Source organism: Periplaneta americana, chromosome 1 (genome assembly GCF_040183065.1).
Source record: "Periplaneta americana isolate PAMFEO1 chromosome 1, P.americana_PAMFEO1_priV1, whole genome shotgun sequence".
Classification (NCBI taxonomy): Eukaryota; Metazoa; Arthropoda; class Insecta; order Blattodea; family Blattidae; genus Periplaneta; species Periplaneta americana.
Window position 1 is genome coordinate 116,345,579 of NC_091117.1, and position 22,473 is coordinate 116,368,051.

At 33.4% G+C, this 22,473-nt stretch overlaps 1 protein-coding gene and 1 long non-coding RNA gene across 2 annotated transcripts in view; one reads left to right on the forward strand and one right to left on the reverse strand.

Moving 5' to 3' along the window:
- Positions 1–22,473, reverse strand: part of LOC138700063 (uncharacterized) — a 1,616,191-nt gene that overhangs the window by 1,355,916 nt on the left and 237,802 nt on the right. The gene's annotated exons all lie outside the window — the stretch shown is intronic.
- Positions 1,890–6,047, forward strand: LOC138700055 (uncharacterized). The gene is made up of 3 exons (XR_011332165.1): positions 1,890–2,016; positions 2,243–2,450; positions 2,811–6,047. It is a non-coding gene; the product is annotated as an uncharacterized lncRNA (long non-coding RNA).

Genomic DNA, 22,473 nt, shown 5'->3' on the forward strand with positions numbered 1-22,473 from the left:
GATACCCTAAGGGTGAAACCTAACCATTTTTCCCCCATTACTACAAATGCTAGTGGATTATGGTGATTTTCTAGTTTGAAGGTTGAATTTTCTTTTGCCAACTTCGTTTCGAATTTCGATACTGACAAATACTATAAATGGTAGTGATTTTGTAACCGGTATGTTGGCAGCTGAGGCAAATATCGACAATATTTGCCGGTACTGGAGTTCCATGAAATTAAAATTGTACTAGATTTCTCAGCCGGTTACTGGAAGATAGTGAAATTCGAACTTATTAATAATTAATTAATATTAGTATTAATATTAATACATAATAGTTATTTTATGTGTTGCGTTGTGGTTATAATTCAAGAATAGTCAGATAAGTACGAATGAATATAATATACTTGGGCGTGATAATGCACGTGGGTAATGGATAGAAATATTATTTCAAATTTTAATGAATTTCTTTCGTGTTTAGATTTTTATTACTATGTCAAAAAAATGAAATAGTGTTGCAGTGACTCCTCCAAGGAAGAAAATGTGTGGCATTCAGAGTACGTTTCAGAAATCTGTAGTTCACGTGTATAATTAGTTGAAGAAAGAAGATAATGAAGAAGGAATTATGCTAACGGAGACAGCAATTACAACCAGAATAGGACAATTATTAGGAGTAAGTATTCTTAAGCATACATTTCAAAGTGGTATTCAGTTTTAGGAGTTTGCACTAATAATTTCATGATTGTGGTCAAACAAAACAAATTTTTAGGTTAGGCCTACATGTTTAATCAAGTCAGTGATTTTCATATTGCCAAACTAAATACATTTAAGATACTGTAATACTGCAGTAGGTGATAGCTTAAATACATTTACAAATTAGACGAACAAGTAATCAAACAGCACGAAAGTAAATTTCCAGTTTTCTCTTTTGGTATTAAATTAACCGTTCAGAACACAATTTACATGCCACATCGGCCGAAGAAAATACAAGTCATATTGTAATTATTAACTTGATATTGCAGCAAATATTACATGAATGTTGGCCTGTTATGGTCCTTAAAAATAATTCAATTTTATATAATAACTATATAACATACTCTATAAAGCATAGGAACGTTGACTCTGGCTGAATAATTTATTCATGACTGGTCTAAGTAATATTAAATATGGTATTTCTTCAGAAAAGTTTTATCTGTGTACGTCAGACTATTAAGGAAAAACTGAAAGAAATATTAAATCTACAATCTACTTTATATAACAATATTTAATCAAGAACTGAATATTACTATTAATTTAATAACATAAGACCCAAAACATCTCCAAGTCCAGACAATACACATGCTGATTTTCTTAAACATGTTGGCAAACAAGCAAACTCACTACTTTTATCTTGTAATCTCATCTGAAATACAATATCTGTCTGGAGAAAATCTACCATAACATCAATTTTGAAAAGCAATTATTCAACTAATATCTTTTCGAGTTATCGACAGATACCACTTACTAGTATGATAGCCAAAATTATGGAAGAGATGATTTCATAGATTGAATTGGTTCCTGGAATCTAGTAACTAACTTTCATCTTATTGAGTTGACTTTAGAGAATTGCATTCAACAAATGGACAGATTTTAAATTTGGATTTTTATGAATGGTAAATTTCAATGTATTGTGAGACATTGAGTGATTGAATTTTTTACTAACAAATAGGTTAATACTTATGTGGAATATGAAATTGCAATTAATATAGGCTACTAGTAATGAAAGGTGGGAACAACATGTTTTGCAATTAATAGTTTCATATTATAACTAGAGGCTAGTTATAAAATTCTTGAACGGTTTTCCTGTCTTTAAAATTTTTGTGTCTCTTAGAGTGTCAATGTGAATTGCTTTTCTCTCTCTGTTTTTTTAAGTAGGATGACCCACTTATACATGAAATAAACCAGGTGAAGTTTCCAGTGACATGAATGGTGTTATTCGTAGACCAACAAATGAGGGTGGAAGATTAGATGCCAGAACGAAAGGTGGATTTATACTCGGTAAGTTATATTGATTTATATTTTACATAAATTTGGCAAGAGTAATTTTTTAAATCTGGGTACAAAAATACAAAAATTGGTGACTAAATAAAAACGTGGGAAAGCCTTTCACCAAAGAGGATCTCATGTCATGTCGTGTTATGTTATGTTATGTTTTATTTTCTTTATTTAAATGCTGTGAATTCATGTGACGTAATTATATGCCCAGGTATAATTTTTATTGCAGGTGCTGATTTAATTTTTTCATGCAATTGAAAGAAAAGTCAGGACTACCATAGTGCTATGAATAGCCCTGTAGTTGAGAAGTGGGTGCAAACACAGTTGTTAACCTGAGAACATTAGGGCAATGCGTTATTGTCATGGATAGTGCTGCATATCATAGCAGACTTGTGAAAAATCAGCCAACAACAAAATGGAGGAAAGAACAGCTACTGGTGATTGCAACTGAATATAATAGATTTGTTGTACTAAATGATAAGAGTTGATGGTGTGAAATCACCTTTTGATATTACATTGCAATATTAATTTCCATACTTTACAGTCATTATCATTATTATCATTATTATCACTACTACTACTGCTACTGCTACTGCTACTGCTGCTACTGCTGCTGCTGCTGCTGCTGCTGCTGCTGCTGCTGCTGCTGCTCCTGCTCCTGCTGCTGCTGCTGCTACTACTACTACTACTACTACTACTACTACTACTACTACTACTACTACTACTACTACTATTGCAACCGTTTCTCTTATTTCTCATAATTAGGCATACTTATAGATGCTACTTTTTTCTTTCAGGTGAAATTGAATCTACATAAGAATCCTAAAACAACAGAGCCTTGCCAATTACTGTTCTGAAGCGGCCTTGTCTTATGTGTTGTGTCTATATACAATTAATTCTTTCAGTTTTTTTCCCCCTTTAATGTAATGAAGTTGTTGGTTGATTGATACCAAGTGTTCAGCAGTTGATGTCATTTGTTATCTTGCACTCCAATATTTAACCAGATGATTGAAAGCTGTGTAAAGTTAAACAGTCAAGACAATGATCCATATCTTCATTGAGATTTCAGAAATGGCATGGGGAGATTCTGAAATATCAGTTCTTTGTAAATATTTGAGACAATCATGGCCTGTGATAATATGAGTACTGCCACTGTAGATTTTCATAGAAGTTCAGTTATTAAATTAGGTGTATTATTTTTACTATGTATTGTACTATATTTTTGTTTCGCTTAATTGATGAATTATATATGCTGTAAATTGAATAGTAGACTGTAGGCCTATAGCTTAACTGATGGATTGTATGTGCTGTAAATTAAATAGTAGGCTGTATACCACAAGTGATGAATTGTTTATGCTTGTAATGTGAAGTAATTTGCATGATATTTATTATCAATTTCTGTATATTTCAACTGATTGAATTGTTTATACTTTTAAATTGAATTAACTTGCTTGCTATGTATTATATTTTATAGCTTAACTGATGAATAATTGTTTAGGTTTGTCAATTTAATAATCTGAGTGCCATGTACTTCATATTTTTAGTGGAGCCACCAATGTAGCTTAGTCGGTAGACTCGTTGGCCTGCAAATTCAGAGCTGCACTCGAGGGTAGTTTGGATCCCCCATTTGGTCTGATTAGTTGGTTTCTTCTGAGGATTTTCCTCCATCGTGGAGTGGATGCCGGATGGCCTATTGCAATTTTTTCATTTTCTTTAGAATCATTCCGATTTTTGTTACCACATTGTCATGTTCTGATCTTGTTATTCTTTTAACAGTGTGGTAAGATGCAGGTATAGATAACCTTACAGTAATTTTGCTACCTTTCAGCTACCTCATTACCTCCCACTCCATAAAGTTCATGGATCCACGGAAGTACCAGTCGTCGATGTAATTCGACCATTTTGCTTAAAATATTAAAACACTGTAAAATATTGAGATTTCATGCTGTTACGTCCAATACTGCAGCAAGAATATCTGATTTTGAATCTGATAGTATGACAGCCTTCTCAGATTTATGAAGTCGATACTGGAGATTTTGTAAGCTTAAAAGTGTATCTAAATTTTCACTATCAAAATTAGTCAGTGTTTGAAGTTAGTTAGTTAGTTAGTTAGTGGCGTTTAAAAAGGGCGCGTCAGCTACTATGGCTATTTGCGCCCTTATCTAAAATCTTTCACTAAACACAAACACAATACAATAACCAGAATGTTTAAAAAACTAAAAAGCGTTGTCACGGTTAAAATGGGGCAAACAAGTGTTTGAATATAATTCCCTGTAAAAGGGAATATACTGGTATTGTACTACAACACCACTACATCTATGGCTTGGTAAACAGGATCCATCTATAAAAAAATACTGTATGTAGTCACTCACTGACCAGATCATTTATCGTTTCTAATGATTTTTAAAATGTCTGGAGAAGTATCACATTTCTTAACATCATCTGTTAAAGTTAACTTATATACTATTCATTTTGAAATAACTTGGGATTGTGTTTTATTAGTAAAGTTTCCCTTAATTGAGCAAGTTTGAGTTCTCCAAGTAGAATCAAAAAGTCTGTTGGGATTTTGGCTCAGTTTATTATTATTTGTGGAACTGTGATTTTTTGTTCTAGAGAACCATATTATCTGCAAATGATGAGATTATCATAAGATCTATTTCTTTAGTTAGACCATCGACATTAATATTGGAAAATGTATTCCTGGAAACAACAATGTGGGAAGCCCAGATGAATCTGTCTCTATTTACATATTTGTGACAATGAATCAAATAATCAAGTCACAGGCCCAGTGTAACACTTTATCATGGACACCCTAAGTTTGCAATTTCTTAAGTGATTTATATCTACAGAGCCATATGATCCTTGAAAATAAATTAAAATTGTTAAGGTGTTTTGTTTTCTGTTTAAAATATCTTTAATATCTTGACTAAAATTTAAAATCTGTCCATTTGTTGAATGCAATTCTTTAAAGTCAACTCAATAAGATGAAAGTTAGTTACTAGATTCCAGGAACCAATTCAATCTATGAAATCATCTCTTCCATAATTTTGGCTATCATACTAGTAAGTGGTATCTGTCGATAACTCGAAAAGATATTAGTTGAATAATTGCTTTTCAAAATTGATGTTATGATAGATTTTCTCCAGACAGATATTGTATTTCAGATGAGATTACAAGATAAAAGTAGTGAGTTTGCTTGTTTGCCAACATGTTTAAGAAAATCAGCATGTGTATTGTCTGGACTTGGAGATGTTTTGGGTCTTATGTTATTAAATTAATAGTAATATTCAGTTCTTGATTAAATATTGTTATATAAAGTAGATTGTAGATTTAATATTTCTTTCAGTTTTTCCTTAATAGTCTGACGTACTCAGATAAAAATAACAACCACACCACCAACTAATCTAATAGAAATTAAAATATAATTAAATGTAGGAAAAGTAATTAAAATTATAAATACACGTAATAAACCATAACCCCCTAATTTCAACAATATACTATTTTATTCCCTTTTACAGCTTGTAGATAATTATTAATTATAGTTATTACTTATTAGCATAATATTTATTGAACTTATTGGCTATTTCACTTCGTTTGAAAGATGTTATTGTGTACAAAAAGCATTTTTTGATGATCGTTTCATGCTGTATGTTGTGTATAAATCTATGATTTCTGGCCATCTGTTCTGTGTAATCCATCTTTTGTATAGAATTAATAAAATACTCTTTTGGTAGTAATTGTTTTATTAATTGAGTATTTAATTTTCACCAGCTCATATTTCTTGAATCATTTGTTTTTTCTTATTTAAATTTAGGACACAAGAGCCAAAAAGAGACTTCACAGTTATGTATCATACATTTTTTCAATGACAGACGTGGAGTTGCAGAAATAATAAGTGTAAGTGTAACATTATTAAGCAATTTACAAACAAATGAAATCTTTAAAAAGGTATCTAGAAGTGAAATTACTTATGGCTTTTAAGGACCAAAATTATTTTTGTAAGTTGATTTATTATTATTTCAGTTTTAGCCTAGTTGTATTATCCATTTCCTTACTAATTTCAAAAGATAATCAGAAGTTCATTCGAATTCCAACCAAAAGTCAATTGGTTATTAATTTATCTACCTTTAGGAAGTACAGTATATGTACGCTGGAATCTTTGAAGTGAAGTGACAATAATTTAATTGGTCTTGGAACAGATTTGATTCTTGAATATTATATAAGTTACTATACTTTGTTGTATATTTACGTATAGTAACCTATTAATGCTAATACTAATAATAATGTAAAGGAATAAAAGAATAGAACATAGCAATACATTTCTCATTATTATTATTATTATTATTATTATTATTATTATTATTATTATTATTCTCATTATTATTGAAACTATTTAGAATAACCTTCCAACATTAAGGTAAAGTACGGTGAGTAAAGAAGTCATTCAGTACATAGGATCGTGATTTTACTACATGTGGTGATATCTGGTAACAGTTGGCAACACTGACAAGGCGGAAATATTTGCTGTGATCCCAACGAGTTAGATACTATAGAGAGGCTGAAGACCTCTGATAAGCGCTCCCTGCGGAGGCCAACAGTACTATGGATCGTTCCCTAAAAAACATGGCGGTCTATAGTACCGCCAGCCTCCGCAAGGAGTGCTTATCAAAGGTACACTGCAACGAGTATTATATTTATTGTATTATATTTTTCAGATATATCAATATTCAGTTTAAACATTTCGCTATAAGTTTTGTAAAAAGCTGATTTATAAATGAAAAAGTAATAATTAAGACTTTAAAATTTCCAAAAATGTCTCATTCCCTCGGATTTAAATGAAATGTGCCGTAAATCATAATATTCGTTGCTGGATAATTAAACCCTCTCAATACAGGTACCATCGCCGCAGAGAATTATAAGATAAGACGGACTAAGCATAAGTGAAATATCTGTATTAATAAGTTTGTACCATCGAGAGTTTAGTATTTATTGCGTTTATAGGGCCTACTCCAATTTTCTTTTTATTAATGCGTAGGGCTCTTTTTGTTAACAAAGAGGAAAGTTAGCACTTGCACCACACACAATTTGTCATTATTGTTCAAAATAATGTAAGAACAGTTTTATTCTGCAAAAGCCTCTGCCTAGTTGCGAGACACGTGTGAGAACAATGTTTGTTTCAAATTATATTAGACTACACGATGTCTCCATCACGCGACAATATTTGTTTCAAATTATATTAGAGCTACATGATGTCTCCATCACGCGAAAAGAAGTGTAGCTAGCTGTGGCTCCTGTTGTTTCTGATAACAATGTTAATCGTAAGTATCTTATCGTTTCAATAAATGTGGTGAGTTATGATCATGAGTAACTTTTTATTAGTGTCATTCTTTAATTATTATGTTGCATGCTAAGCGGTAATTTGTAGTTTTAATAATTGCAGTTTTCAAAAGTTCTCTGTGTTAATTCCAATTTCAAATGAATTTTTCTCAATAACTTAATTACTGAATATTTTTTTAAATTTTCGCCACTACCTTTCCTATATTATACTTCTATTAGTTACATACGTCGTCTCTCTTGAAATCACCTGGTGAGCACTGAATTACATAATTTCATATTAGGTTAGATTAGCTGTAAGGTAATTAAATTTGTGACGAAGTCAACAAATTATTTATTTTTCTTCTGCCGATTAAATTCATCCGTCTTTAGGTGCTTTGCTTTGGTTGCATCGAGTATAGCTTGTGTGATTTAATATCTGGGCTATATTTAGTGAAACTAATAAAACATAGGCCTATAGCTGTTATAAAACGTAAGTTTTAGTGTGTATTTTACTTTTTACTTATTGACATAGTCTTAATATGTAACTCAATTCACAATAATACTAACTTCATCACAGTCATTTCCTACAACATCCGAGCCACGCCCCTTTGTTTTGACTAACCGAAGCATGGCGGACCAATGTTCAATTGTCTTCAACTTTCTGAGGTGTTTGGCCTCTCTATAGTATCTAACTCGTTGTGTGATCCTCACTATAGCACTAGCAATTTAACTGACATTGGGGCAAGAGCCTTGAACTGCCCATCAGCAGGGCAACCACTTGTAGTAAGAAGAACATAATTCCCTCTTTAGAAATACAGCTCAATAGCATAGCTTAGTAACAATGTTGTGTTGGAAATACATTTTAAAAGAAGCAGGAAAGCAGAAAGCGACACGAGTGTACCGCATTGTTCGTCGTGATTTTATGGTAGTGATATTTACAGCGACAGCGTTGAAAATGTGTTAGTCGTTTTGAATCTTCCTGTTTGTTACGGAATACAGAAAATGAATACAGTCAATTATTTGACTCATCTTTGAATGATAAACTTGTAATTAAAGATCTGGTAGGCCGAATCCTGATATTAAAGTACAATAAAGTTACTTGGTTAAAAGCAAGGTGGTGAAGATGTCATTCAAATCGGAAATCTATTCGAAACATTATTCGCTATGTGGTTGTGAGGTAAAAATGCTCTATTTTGCTTTCCGTGTTTGTTGTTTGGAGGTGACATTTCATGGACTAAAATAGGTATTACAAGTCTGAAACATTTATCTGAAAAAATTAAAAAACACGTTCCGTCTTCGAACCAAAAGAGTAATGTCATGGATTTGGCCGTACTGGGGATTCAGAATATTGCAAGTCGACTGAGTTCTGCTTACAGTCAGAAAATTGAACTTCACAACAAGAAAGTAAGAGAAAACAGGTATGTGTTGTCTATGCTTATTAATTGTGTTCGATTCTGTGATGCTTACGAACTTACTCTGCGCGGACATGATAAGTCGGATATTTCAACTAATCCAGGGATTTTTCGTGGGCTTGTCGATTTTAGACAGAATTGCACGAGTCATTGAGAATCCATTTAGACAAAGCAACAGTATTTAAAGGAATCTAAAAAATAATCCAAAATTATTTGTTGGGCTGTATGCTCCAGGTTTGTCACGAATAGGCCTATATTTCCGAAGAAATTAAAGCTGCCAACTTTGTGGCGGTTATAGCAGGTGAGACATCTGATGTTCCTAATATATTTCAGATGGTCCTGATATATCGTTAAATTGTAAATGATGAAGTAGTAGATAGATTTTGGCGTTTTCTGAACCCATCCAATCATAATGCAGAGTCCCTCTCCGCCTGCATTTTGAAAGAAGTTAATGCTCAATTAAGAGACACTCCACGTAAGTTAATTTCACAAAGTATGATGGAGCTGCGGTTTTGAGTGTAAAAGGACGGGGTATCAAAAAGCGAGTAAGATAGCATTGTCCTCAAACGTTTTATGTGCACTGTCATACTGACCAACTTAATTTGGTTACAACGCGGCTACAATAAACCGTGGTATGCGCATATATATATTTTTTTTCAGTCTGTTATGAATAAGTACATTCTTTTCGAAATCACCAGAGAACTAAGACTTTGGATGAGGTGGTTGGTCTACGTCTTCAAAGGGTAGCTCCTACCAGACCGAATTTTCACTCGCGGGCTGTTCTTACTGTTTATGAATACCAAAAAGAGTTAATAGAATAAATGGATGTAATTCAATCGCAGAATGATATTAAGCAGCTTTCCACTATTTCACAAGCTAGTGGATTGAAGTTTATTTTGTCGGACGAAGAATTTAAATTCTAGCTTCATTTCTTTTATAGAATTATGCCACACGTTGACATTCTGTTCAACCAACTACTGAAGAGAGCAACGGATACTGTTCAAGTGAAAGAACACATACACGTTTTTGAGAATCACATCAAGATGACAACGTACAATACAGAGAGATCTGCAGGGGTGAAAGAATGAAATGGGTTGTCCAGAAAACGAAACCACGAAGAAATGTCCAGAAATAGGTTATGTGAAACAAGAGAAGTTTGTGATGTCATAATCACACAAACAAGAGAAAGATTCAGTTTCACTGGCCATCTCAGGGCTTCTAACTTATTCGTATCGGAAATGTTTCGTGATTACTGTACATCAATTCCAACGAAACACCTCATATCAACTGTAGAAGTTTTCCCCTTTCTGGATCAAAAGAAACTAGAAACTGAGCTTGGGGTGGTGTACAGAAGAGAAGAGTTCAGATCCGTTCCCAGTGCAATTCCAATGTTGAAATTTATATTAAATACAAATACCATCAGCATATTTGGAGAAACCGTGAAACTGCTACAAATAATAATAATAATAATAATAATAATAATAATAATAATAATAATAATAATAATAATAATAATAATAATAATAATAATAATAATAATAATTCCGATATCAACATCTGAAGCAGAAAGATGTTTTTCTAATCTAAAAAGAATAAAGACATTTTTGCGCAACACGATGCTTCAGGACAGATTATCTTCCCTAGCCATGCTGCCAATAGAACTAAATCTGGTCATACCTTACTTCAATAATAAAGTTATTGACAGGTTTGTCTCAATGAAAGATAGAAGATTGGATTTCGCCTACAAAATGTGACAAGACAAAGTGTCAAGTGTAAATAACAATCTGTGAAATTTAAATAAGTGTAGACATATGTATGGTGAGACTAAGTGCACTTTTATAGTATAAACAGTGTACCGGTACATAAAATGCCTTCAACATCACATACAATAACCTGAGCAGCAACAACATAGCACATACTGATCACGACGACGGAGATGACATCGACAACAACAACTACAACAACAACAACAACAAACAGCATTACGTAAGTAATTTTTTTGTGTCCCACCTAGTTCAAAAATTACGAGCCGCCACTTTTATAAAGATAAATGTTTTTCAGGAATTGTTCACCTCCTAGAAACCAGGAAAAAATCAATAACTCGCATATTTTGCGCCAGAGTTAAGAACTGTAATGTGACTGAAAGTAACTTCTAATATAACCTTACGAGTAAGTAGGTGTGATTGACCACAGTTTTTAGGTTTAAGGGAGTTGTGTCACATTCTTAAATTTCGTAACCCACGGCACATTTACAGTATAGGATTGGTGAAATAATTTAACAATACAGTAAAAAAAATATTGACAAAATTCAGTTTCTTGAAGATAACCTCTTGGATTAGAATCATAGTGAGGCGGCAGATGTCTCTCAGTATTTAACGTGGAACGTTGACGTGACCACATATTCGGGAAAAGTATCCGTTATAGTCGACCTAACATTTCGTGAAGTACTAAAAATCAAAGATGGCTGCATTTCATAATTACCAACCTTGAACGTAAAGCACTAATGTCAATAAATGTTCTTGTCTTAAAAAATTATTGTTCTTAAAACATTACATTTATCGTTATTATTTTCTCTTTTACTTTTGCTACACATATTTATCTCTGAAACCTAATCAGCAAGAATTCTACTTACCTAGAAATATACAATACCCGTAGTTCTGAAAATAACTACTCCACAGAGTTGTATTAGGCCTATGTGATGTGATGAATATAGTAACTTTACGTACAACTCGCAATTCCCACAGCAGACTATGTTATACACCGGGATATAAAATACACATATGATATTGCGTCTGAAAAAAATTGGTGAATTTAAATTTGAGTAGCATGGCAGACCTAAATAATATTTCCAAATCTACAAACCTAATAATTACAAAATGACTAAATATCGTGATATATATAGCATGCGGTTGTTGGAGTAAGTGTTGCAAGTAGTGAAGTAGGTAATTTAAACTCTGGCAGCTGGAAAAACACTAGATTTAAGCTGGTGATCAAGTAATAGGGGAAAAATGTTGAAGTTGTATTTTAGTACTTCGCGATATTCTGTGTCAACTATAACTTACCATTTATGTAGGCCTAATGCTATACGCATAATTTATTCCTTAGCGATAGCGCGCCGATGTAACCCGCAACATATCATTGCTTCTTAGTGGATATAGCCTAAATAAAACAACTGTTAATAGTGCGATATGTATAATGTTGTTTTAGTTGTTTATTTAACGACGCTGTATCAAATACTAGATTATTTAGCGTCGACGGAATTGGTGAGAGCGATAAGTTATTTGGTGAGCTAAGGTCCAGGACTCGCCAAGGAGACTGACATCCGTCTACAGTTGGAGAAAACCTTGGAAAAAATCAAACCAGGTAATCAGCTCGGGCGGGGATCAAACCCAAGCCCGAGAGTACCTGCAGATCAGCAGGCAAAGGTCTCTGCCGACTGAGCTACGCATAAGAAAAATTCGAACCAAGAGAGAGAGAGAGAGAGAGAGAGAGAGAGAGACGGGCATGGACACGGCATACAAGTGTCTGGGAAAGGAGGATTATTTTGCTCTTCTTGTCGACAATTGATTCAAACTCTTTACACTATAATTCTTTAGGCTACTATTATTATGGTAATACTGTGTCCGGCTTAAACGTATAACATTTCATTATTCTATTGCTTGAAAATTATTGTTGATATTTACACTCGTTTGCTTCTAGGGGTAGAGTAACTCAAAATTTAATGTTTCCTGGCGGGAGTCTACATCGCATGCGTGCATGCGTAAACTACGTCGTTCGGGGAAATAGCTAATTAGCGTCAGTAAGCATGTGGACTTCACAGCAAGAGGCATTCTGTGTGCTTTCTCTCGCGGAGTCGAAATGTGTTACGCAGGTACAACGTCCGTACGTTTTTCCAACGGAGCCCCCGTAAATCAATCCGAAGAGCAATTGGGGAGCTAAATTTACCTCGTTCGACAGCACCAACAATGAAAGAAGTAACTTATGTTATCTGTCCAAAGTAGTCAAACGACGGCAACAAAACACGATTCTTGCAATAGCAAATAAAGCAGGCCGGATTGTTACGAATAAATATGAAATAGGTGAGGCAGTGAGAGAACATTATGATATTTTTGTAGAACAGAAACAGTTGAATGGGTCTATTTGCAACTTGAAGTTATCGGCACCAAAATAAATTTCAGAAACTGAGAATAAAAAATTAGAAAGTTCCGTAATGCAAAAAGAAATTTTTACAGCTCTACAGCACGGGAAAAGATCTAAAACACCAGGAGAGGATGGGTTACCGCATGAGTTTTATGCGGTTTTTTAGGAGTGCATAGGACCCACCCTGACAAAAAATTTTTTGATCTAATTTTACGTAAAAATAAATTAGGTCCTTCTCAAAGACGTGGAATTATAGTACTTATTCATAAAGGAGGGGAGAAAACGGAAATTAATAATTATAGACCGATATTATTGTTAAATTATGATTAAAAATTACTCTCATATGTCAATTACGAGACGTTGTAGTTTACAGACATTCTCGTTCGTCAGCACCACGTAGAATCTAATACATGATCGGGGAATAACTGCAGAACTTCTCTTGATATCGACCGCAATTTTCTCTTCCTTAATTTCCCTAAGCTAGTGATATAAGGGTCCGAAGAAATAAGTAGCCTTTGGAAAAGGTCGGTATTTGTATATTTTCTTTATGTTTTTCTTGTGGCGATTTCTCTAAAATGTCTGTTATTTTTGTTCCTCTTCTACTGGGCTTCCTTTTTTTTTTAAGTCTATATATACATTTATTATACATACTGTACATAATCTATTCTTCTATAGTACCTAAAACAACATTCGTATGAAAATTATTTGTTTACACATGACTGTTTAGTGCATCCTTATGCTGACAATGAAGCAAAATATTTTAAAAAGTTATTATAGCAACATTATCATAATCAGCTATTTTGTGCATCCTATAGCCTACTGACAACGAAATAAATTATTTTAAAATGCTTACACATTTGTCATCACAGCAACATACAACTAGTTATTTTGTGCATTCTTATACTGATAATGAAACAAAATATTCTAGAGAATTTACAAAGCTATCACCATACCAACTTTATCACAAATGTTTATATGATAGACTTCGTGAATGTTTTTTTTTTTTTTACAAAATACTTTATTTACATAATGCTGCTACATTACGTTACTTACAATACACATCATATACATACATACAAACTGATACTATGTACATCATACCTGCACAAACAGCGCTCATCGAGCGCGCGCGCTCCTTTGGAGCGGGAGAGAGGTGTTTACCGCTCGCCGAAACGGAGAGGAAGATATGTCAGAATGACATAAACTTGCTATAGGTAGAGGAGAGGGAAACGACCACCCAGTTATGTAGTGGAGTGCAGTGTGTAGGCCTATTCTCAGTATAGTCGGAGGCAGCGATTTTGGCAGATGACCGCTATGACATTTCCAGTAGGCGCGCCAATGTTTTGTGAGAACTGCAAGAATGAATTGCGATAAGGCTGTCTGTCGTTTATATGTTCACACTCGCCTCTCGTATCATCATTATTAATTAATAAACACACCACGGTACAGTCCGATTCATGGGAGTGCCGTAAATGACCTTCATTCGCCTCCTGCATTTTCTAAATTACGGGGAAGAAAGCATTGCATAACCAGAACCAAAAAATTATTGCAAATGTTCATTACTTCATGAAGCGACAGGCGAAAAATAGATATGAGTTGTGTCGAATTGCCTTCATTAATAATAAACTTTCATGAAGTACGAGAATAAGTTGCGGAAGCGACAGGAATCGACACGTTGGATAAATAACCGAAAGAATAAGTATGCTGAAATAAGGAAATACGTAATTCGATAATCTACGAGAATCGATCCGATACTGTGGATTGAGTCTCGGCGTAGCTCAGTGGTTAGAGATCCTAGTGCATGTAACTGGGAGTCACGAGTTCGATACCCGGCCCCGGAGCGAATTTTCTCAATTAATAACCTGTGGTAATTCGATAAACCAAGCAAGAAATCTGATGTTCCAAAAGTCTTAATGGAAGCAGATGAATATGAGAGTTTAATTTAATTATTCAAATCACGCGTAGCACGTGTTTACAAGGAATGATAATAGGTCACAAGAAAAGCCGTCGATTAGTTTCTTGTGTTTTTTACTCTGAGCTTGATGGATGAATTTTTTTATACCGTAATAATTCGTATACCTGTCACATCTCGCCGTTAACCGATTTAAATCTTTATTTATTAAGACGCTCCCATTATGAATTACGTAATGCAAAAAATGTTTAATTTTTTCACTATCTTCATAGTATGTGTCAGCAATTTCGCTTCTTCTCCAATAACAAACAGAGTCCTTTTACTTTGTGGCGGTCTTCTGAAAAGAAGGGACAGGATTTAAATTATCCTTTTCGTTTTTTGACTCGTAGACTTCAGCACCAAAAGGAAAGGGATGGATGAAAATTTGGTAATTTTTGGGGGAATTTCTTTTTAAGAAAATGAATCTATGCTGACTACTTAGACCTTGCACTTTGACGAAGTTTTAGAATCCTACGGCAGTTGTGTCATTAATTATTATACTATCTTAAAAGACAGCGACCTTGAAGTTTAAAATACATGCAAACTTTTAAACTATTTTCCCATACTTTTTCTCCCAACTTCTCTGCATTCATGTTGCTAAGAATTTGGCAATTTTTACGCTAGGAAGCTGACATTTTTACTGCATGTTCTTTAAAATATTTTTAACAAAGTTATGTTCACACATTTTCAAAAAAGAAAATAATTTTTTAATAAAAATAAATTGTCTGTTTGTATTATGTAAATTATACAAATTTGAATATCAATAGCTTTATTTTTTCCCCCTACTTTAACAAGGAAAAACTAAAAATATGAGAACATAGCAAAGATATTGTAAAAAAAATCAGACAAAGCTTAAAATTTGGGAGTGGGCGAGAAATTTAGAAAATATGCAAATTATTATTATTATTATTATTATTATTATTATTATTATTATTATTATTATTATTATTATTATTACTACTACTACTACTATTACAACTACTACTATCATTTTAATTGCTGTAGCTTATTTACCAGACATCAAGATCTTAATTATTATTTTTTTTTTGTAAAGTCATTAATGGTGATATTGATTGTGAATCTTTTCTAACAATATCAGTCTTCGTATTCCAGCTAAGAGTTTAAGATTTCATAATTTTTTTAGTATAGAAATTCTATATATCTCTCTCTCCGTTCTGCATGTATAAAATATCGTCGCTTAAGAACCAATACCGCGTAACTGACATTTTTGGTCAAAACTGTTTTTTTTTTTTTTTTTGCATAGATGGTACCTCCACTGTCATCTGCATGCATTGACAAGCGCGGGAATTTGATTGCATGAATGGCCTGCGTGCGAAGGAGGGGGTAGAATACCGCGTATCTGAAGTCACGAGAAGTCTGTAGGAAATACCGCGTATCTGACAACAGATAGGCTGTTATGTCTACTCCCTGCGCGCAGTCAGTACGGAAGCTGGTTCTCGTTACTACCTTGTAAAATTGTATCAACAGTGTGTGATATTCTGAGAAGATTAAAGAAGTGTTCAGTTTCAATTATTTAAAAGGTAAATATAATAGAATTATTTCGCTAATGTCAATTGAATGTTAGTTGAGCTGAATTCCCGCAGAATCTTACTGCAAGTTCATTCACTGAAATATAGTACATTTAATATTTTATTATTATATAGGCCTACAGATACAAGAAAAGAAATGGACAATGAATCAGACGACGGTCAGTTTAGCGAGAACGAAATCTGTGCTATGTTCTGCATTCAAGACGGGAGAAACTTCTTTGAACATTAACAAAGGTATGGCATAAGAAGTATCACAGTTATTAAAGATTTATTTTTCTTCAGTTACGGAATCATAACAGCAAACTTAATTTAAGTAGCCTAATATAAATAATCATGAATGGGCCGCTAAAATAATTTGCGCTACATTCAGTGGCCCTAAGCTTGGTCCCTTCCACTTCCTCCGGTAGGAGGAAGATCTAAATTGATGATAATATTTACTACACATGTTTTTTTATCAATTTATATCACATTTATAAACACTAGTAATCTCATCTTATTCGTAGGTGTACTGCCTGATAATTCAAATGCAAAAGAAAACCGTCCTTCTGAAAATGGGTTGCTGCAGATCAGGCATTGTCCGTCCAGTGTTACCGGTAAGGTTATGATCGCATTATGCAGTCTGGTATGATTTAAAGCAACACTATTAAAATAATACCGCTAGAAATAGGATAGGACAGAAACTGAAGACAATACCTCGTCAATGAACGATCTACACTAAATTTCGGAAACGTCTTCAGATGTAGACGACCCCGAAGAATTTGTGAGTGCTACTTATTCTACATTTTTACATTCGTCAGAAAAAGGTAAAGAGAAGAATCTTCAAGCGTTTCATGGAAATTTGACAGAAAAGAGAAAAATAAGTTCAAAGCCACACAAGGTTAAGTGGAAGAAAATGAAAAATAGAAAACTTGGAATGGAAGAGGAAGCTTATCTTAGCTACAAGTGGTCGAAAAATGGCAAAGTGAAACATTATACGGAAAGAGATGCAAGGAATTTGGGGCCAGAGTGTAGTTATAAAATGTGCCAAAATTCGAAAGTAAGAGGCTGTAATTTAATTTCTAATGAGAGAAGACACATCTTTCAGGCATTCTGGAAAACTATGACTTGGGGACAGAGGGCCGTTCACGTATCAAATCTTGTGAATTTCACTCCTACTAAAAGACCTGGCAGTACAAATTCTGAATCTAGAAGAAAGAGAACATTTGTCTACAATCTAAAAGTTGATGAGAAAAAAATTCAGGTTTGCAAAATGATGTTTCTGTGTACATTGGGAATTAAAGAATGAACTGTGCGATATTGGTTAGCTAATAGTACTGATGGCGTCCCTTCAGTAAAAAGAAGTCATGTTCTCGTGCAAAAGCACAGAAAAAAAACATCAGTAGCCTGTCTAAATTACCTTCACATTACTGTATGTAGAACCGATTGTGCCATTTTTTTTTATGATAGTATTCCACACTAGGGTTACTCAAGGATTACTTTTTGTGATTTCAGCATAGCCCTATAATTATTTATTGTGTTTAACGAATATTGTGCCTGAAAAGTTATCATTATTATATTTTTATATCTTTTCATTATTCGCAAGTCAGTCAAGTCCATTGTCAATAATAATAATAATAATAATAATAATAATAATAATAATAATAATAATAATATTATTATTATTAATTATTTTATTATAAAATTATACTTGTGAGCAACGTTTTAGTAACAATTCTACTTATCTATTCAAATACGTAGTGTGAAAATAAAGTACCTAGTAACAGATTATTATTATTATTATTATTATTATTATTATTATTATCATTATCATTATTATTATAACAATAAACATTGAACTGTGTCTTCGTTTTTCCTTTCCCATAGTTTCAACATTTGATTGACTAAGAATGCAGCAATCATTGTCTGGAACGTAATCTAGTGCTGATTCAAGCTACAGCCTACCGACCTTGACCTCAAGTCAGACGGTAGGACAACAATTCAGATAACATATTGACATATACAAGAGCACGAATAATATTTCCAGAAGGCAGTTTTCACGCAAAGAAAACGCTTGTCAACATGTATCTTGAAGCTGCTAAAGTTGTCTCACAATACCGCGTAACTAACAAAATGTAGTCAACGGCAGAGTTCCAATACCGCGTAAGTGACATGGCCAAATGTCTACGGCCATGATCATCCATTTTCACTTAGTTATAAATTAGTTAAGCTATTTCATAGCCATACACCACTTTTCAAGACTATTCCGTTATTTTTATGGTTTTTATTCAGTTTTTTCCTTCTCCTGTAAAATTTACATTTTGTCAGTTACGCGGTATTGGTTCTTAAGCGACGATATGCTAATTTGCATGGATTTGGACCTATTTAATGCGTAGTATATTCTTTTTGAGTTTTATGTCAGTTATTATTTTATGCCTTTTGTTTAGATGGTATTTAAAAAATCGGAAAATATTTAATTAAGATTGTAGAGAGTAACCTTCATTTTAAATGTTACGTCTCTACGTCGGCTAGTTGAAAATACTTGAGTGAATTTTTTTAACCGTCAACTCCTTTCTCTCTCCTCTCTACTCCTTTGGGATTAAATGTGAAGCACAGGAACGCCATTTCATAATTTCAATTAAGAAACATGGCAAACGAATTATCTTTGCACCAAAAAAGCGGATGCTCCCTGGACCAAAAATACACAAATTCAATCTTCTAAAATGATTTTTTTAATACTTTCGTTTTATAGTTTATTTCAGCGATTTTGGAAAATTTTAAGAAGTGGCGTTCCTGTAATTCACAATTACCAGCCGCATAAAGCACAAATAAAACAAACAACTGCCAACATAATTATGTAAGATAAATATTTTTCTATGATTAACCCAGTAATATACATTATTTTAAAGTAATATAAACATTAATATACCTGAGAGTTGTCCTTTCTCGTCTATACATCTTCATGGCAGAGGATGACCACTATCTTTGTATTCATTCACATTGAAACGTATTTAAAACAGGATTTAAATCTGATATACTGTATAAGGAATCACACAACTATACATATACACGTTTGTTAGAAATACAGAAACGAATTAGATTGTCATCAATTGCGAAACATTAACCGATTCCGCAAAAATTAATAAAATATTACAACCGGACGCTCTATTGCCCTCACTGTGACAACCATATTGTCATACTAAATATGTCGTACTTCAACAACCAATCAGATATCGGCATTATTTCTTACTTTCTGTAGAACGTGAGGGGAAGGGATTGAAGATATAAAAAAATATTGACAGGGTGATCAGAAAATTGGCCAACGAGTGCAGAGAGTACAGAAGAACATACCGGTTTTAGTTAAAACAGTCCCGCCCCCTTAGAGCCCCGGAGAACAATTAATGGACGCCTGCGAATAATAATAATAATAATAATAATAATAATAATAATAATAATAATAATAATAATAATAATAATTTTAAAAAATTGTATGAAAATCTAAACATTCGAATATTTTGAGTGTAATAAATACATTATTAAATTACATTAAATAAATACATTATTATTATTATTATTATTATTATTATTATTATTATTATTATTATTATTATTACATTGCTATATTCTACATTCTGCTCTGCACCTAAGGACAGACGCCCACACTAGAATAATGTGAGGAAAATGGGGGTCTAATCTAGGGTAGCCAGATTGTACGTTTTCCTCATATTCTTACGTTTTTTTTTTTTACTTTTAATTGTGTATTGCGTAATTTTAGAGATTACACTGTTTTCTCGCAATATAATTATTTTCAACATTGAGTCTACTATATTGTAGAGATGTATTTTTTTATAATCCTATGAAGTTTGTGATCACATGCAAGAAATAAGTGTTCTGTGGACTTAATAAAGTTTGAATTACAAGTATTTTCCTATTTCATTCAGTCATGCAGAAAATTTATCCTGGACAATAAAAATAATGTATTACTTCAGACCGCCAAATCATCTATTAAATATGAGTAATGTCAGCAATGCTTCATGTTTTTCTAGGCATGAATGATTTCATTACACTTAGATATACTGCAAATATACAGGCTAACATACAGGTTCTGTAAATGTGCTATTTTATAAATGAAAAGAGTTTGGGATCATAATGAATCTTTTGACTAAGGATTAACAGAAACCTACATACAGGGTTTAAGGAGATTTAAGATGATTAGTCAGTCCGTTGATTATAGAACAGTTTTTTGTATGTATGTATGTATCTATATATATATATATATATATATATATATATATATATATATATATATATTTAGAGAAAAATAATCTACCCTCAATGAGGGTGACCATAAAGATCCAGAATAAAAGCACTACAGAATAATTTAGAAAGACGGGAATTGCTTAGTAAAAAGTTTAGAGAAATGCAAACCCAACACAATCATCAATGGCCAAAATATAAATGGTAATGTAATACTTGGATTGAATCCTTAAGAATATTCAACAAAATTTTTTGAATTTCAAAAAATCGGAGTCCGAGTGCTTTTAAAATATCACATGTGAATTTAGGGAGTGTGCCACGCGCACCAAACAAAAGACCAGAAACACTCCACTGACTAGTGGGAATGATATATTTCTCACTTAGATAAGGGATGCAGGACTCATAAATGGATTTCTTCTCCTCATCAACGTGTTGTGCCTGCAGGGCATCTCTCTCAAACCGGATTGTAGGATCAAGAACTAATCCCTTAGATTGAGTCCTGTGGATGGCTACAATATCTGCTCTTCTGTTCGAATCTAAGGGTGAAACGCAGTGGATCTCCTCGTATACTTCCCATCCACGACGCTTGAGGACATCAGCAATACCGGTCCTGGCCTTATATGTAGATTGTCTTTATTACTTTATAGTAACGAGGAAAAGATTATGCAGCGACAACTGGATTTATCTCGAAAACTGTGTGCCGGGAATTGGTCCCTTTTCTTACGCATGCACACATACTGTATAGACTACTGCAGTTCCAAAAAAGTGGTTATATGTGCATTGTTTTTGGAGGTGACTGTCCATCCGAGTCCACTAGGATAATCGGGAATGTTTACTCTTATGTCTCACCCATCCCAGCTGTAGTTTGCTTGCGACGAAGATAACAACCGATCTTGCTGCTATGAGTAACTCGCTCTGGTGTTCTGATTAACAAAATCCATCTGCCTAAATCGATGGCCCCCACTATAACTGTTTCACGCTGCTTACCTACTGCTACAGTACAGTATGGAGGAAACTAAAATACGGAACATCATTTAACGATTTACAGCTCGAACTTATTGATCTTCATGTGACCTAAGGGCTAAAGACCGTTTCAATAATACTACTAGCCTGGTTGAGTTTTACAAGACTAAACATTGGCAATAATATCCACGACTACACAGGCTGGCTGCGAAAATGATTGCTATGTTTGGCTCAACATTTATATTTGTGAGCAACTGTTTTCTACAATCAACTTTAATAAAGGCAGGCATCGAACATCTGTAACTGATGTTTCATTACGATCAGTAGGATACTGCTCCTTTCAGCTGCCAACAGCATAAAACCTCGTTATGATGTACTGATAAATAAAAATATAACAAAATGATATTGTACATTTAAGTAGCTATAGAATTTATATTATATATTGTAAAATAAATATTTATTTCTTTATTAATAATAGTCCAAGATAGTTTTGCAAACACTGAACGGGAATTCACTTCATAAACACTCGTAATAGTACTTCCTTTTGTACAGGCCTATATTTTGTACGAGATCACCCCCTCTTCCAGTCCACCTTTATACAGAGCGCAGCTAATATCTGCATTCCGCTCATGAGCTGTGAGCCGGCTTGGTGAGCGCAAACCTTGTGCAGGCCTAATGTACATAATATACATACATAAGGTATTTACATACAAACTAATATTAGACTATTATACAAGTTTGTTGCTACTTTTCCCTCTTTGTTTATATACAGAAAAGATATTGTATAATTCTTGCGTTGTTCTTACTCACTCTTATGTGACGCTTTTTATGTTTCATGTACAATTCATAGCCATCATAATCACATCCTTCAACTTGTAAGATATAATGCACCGTG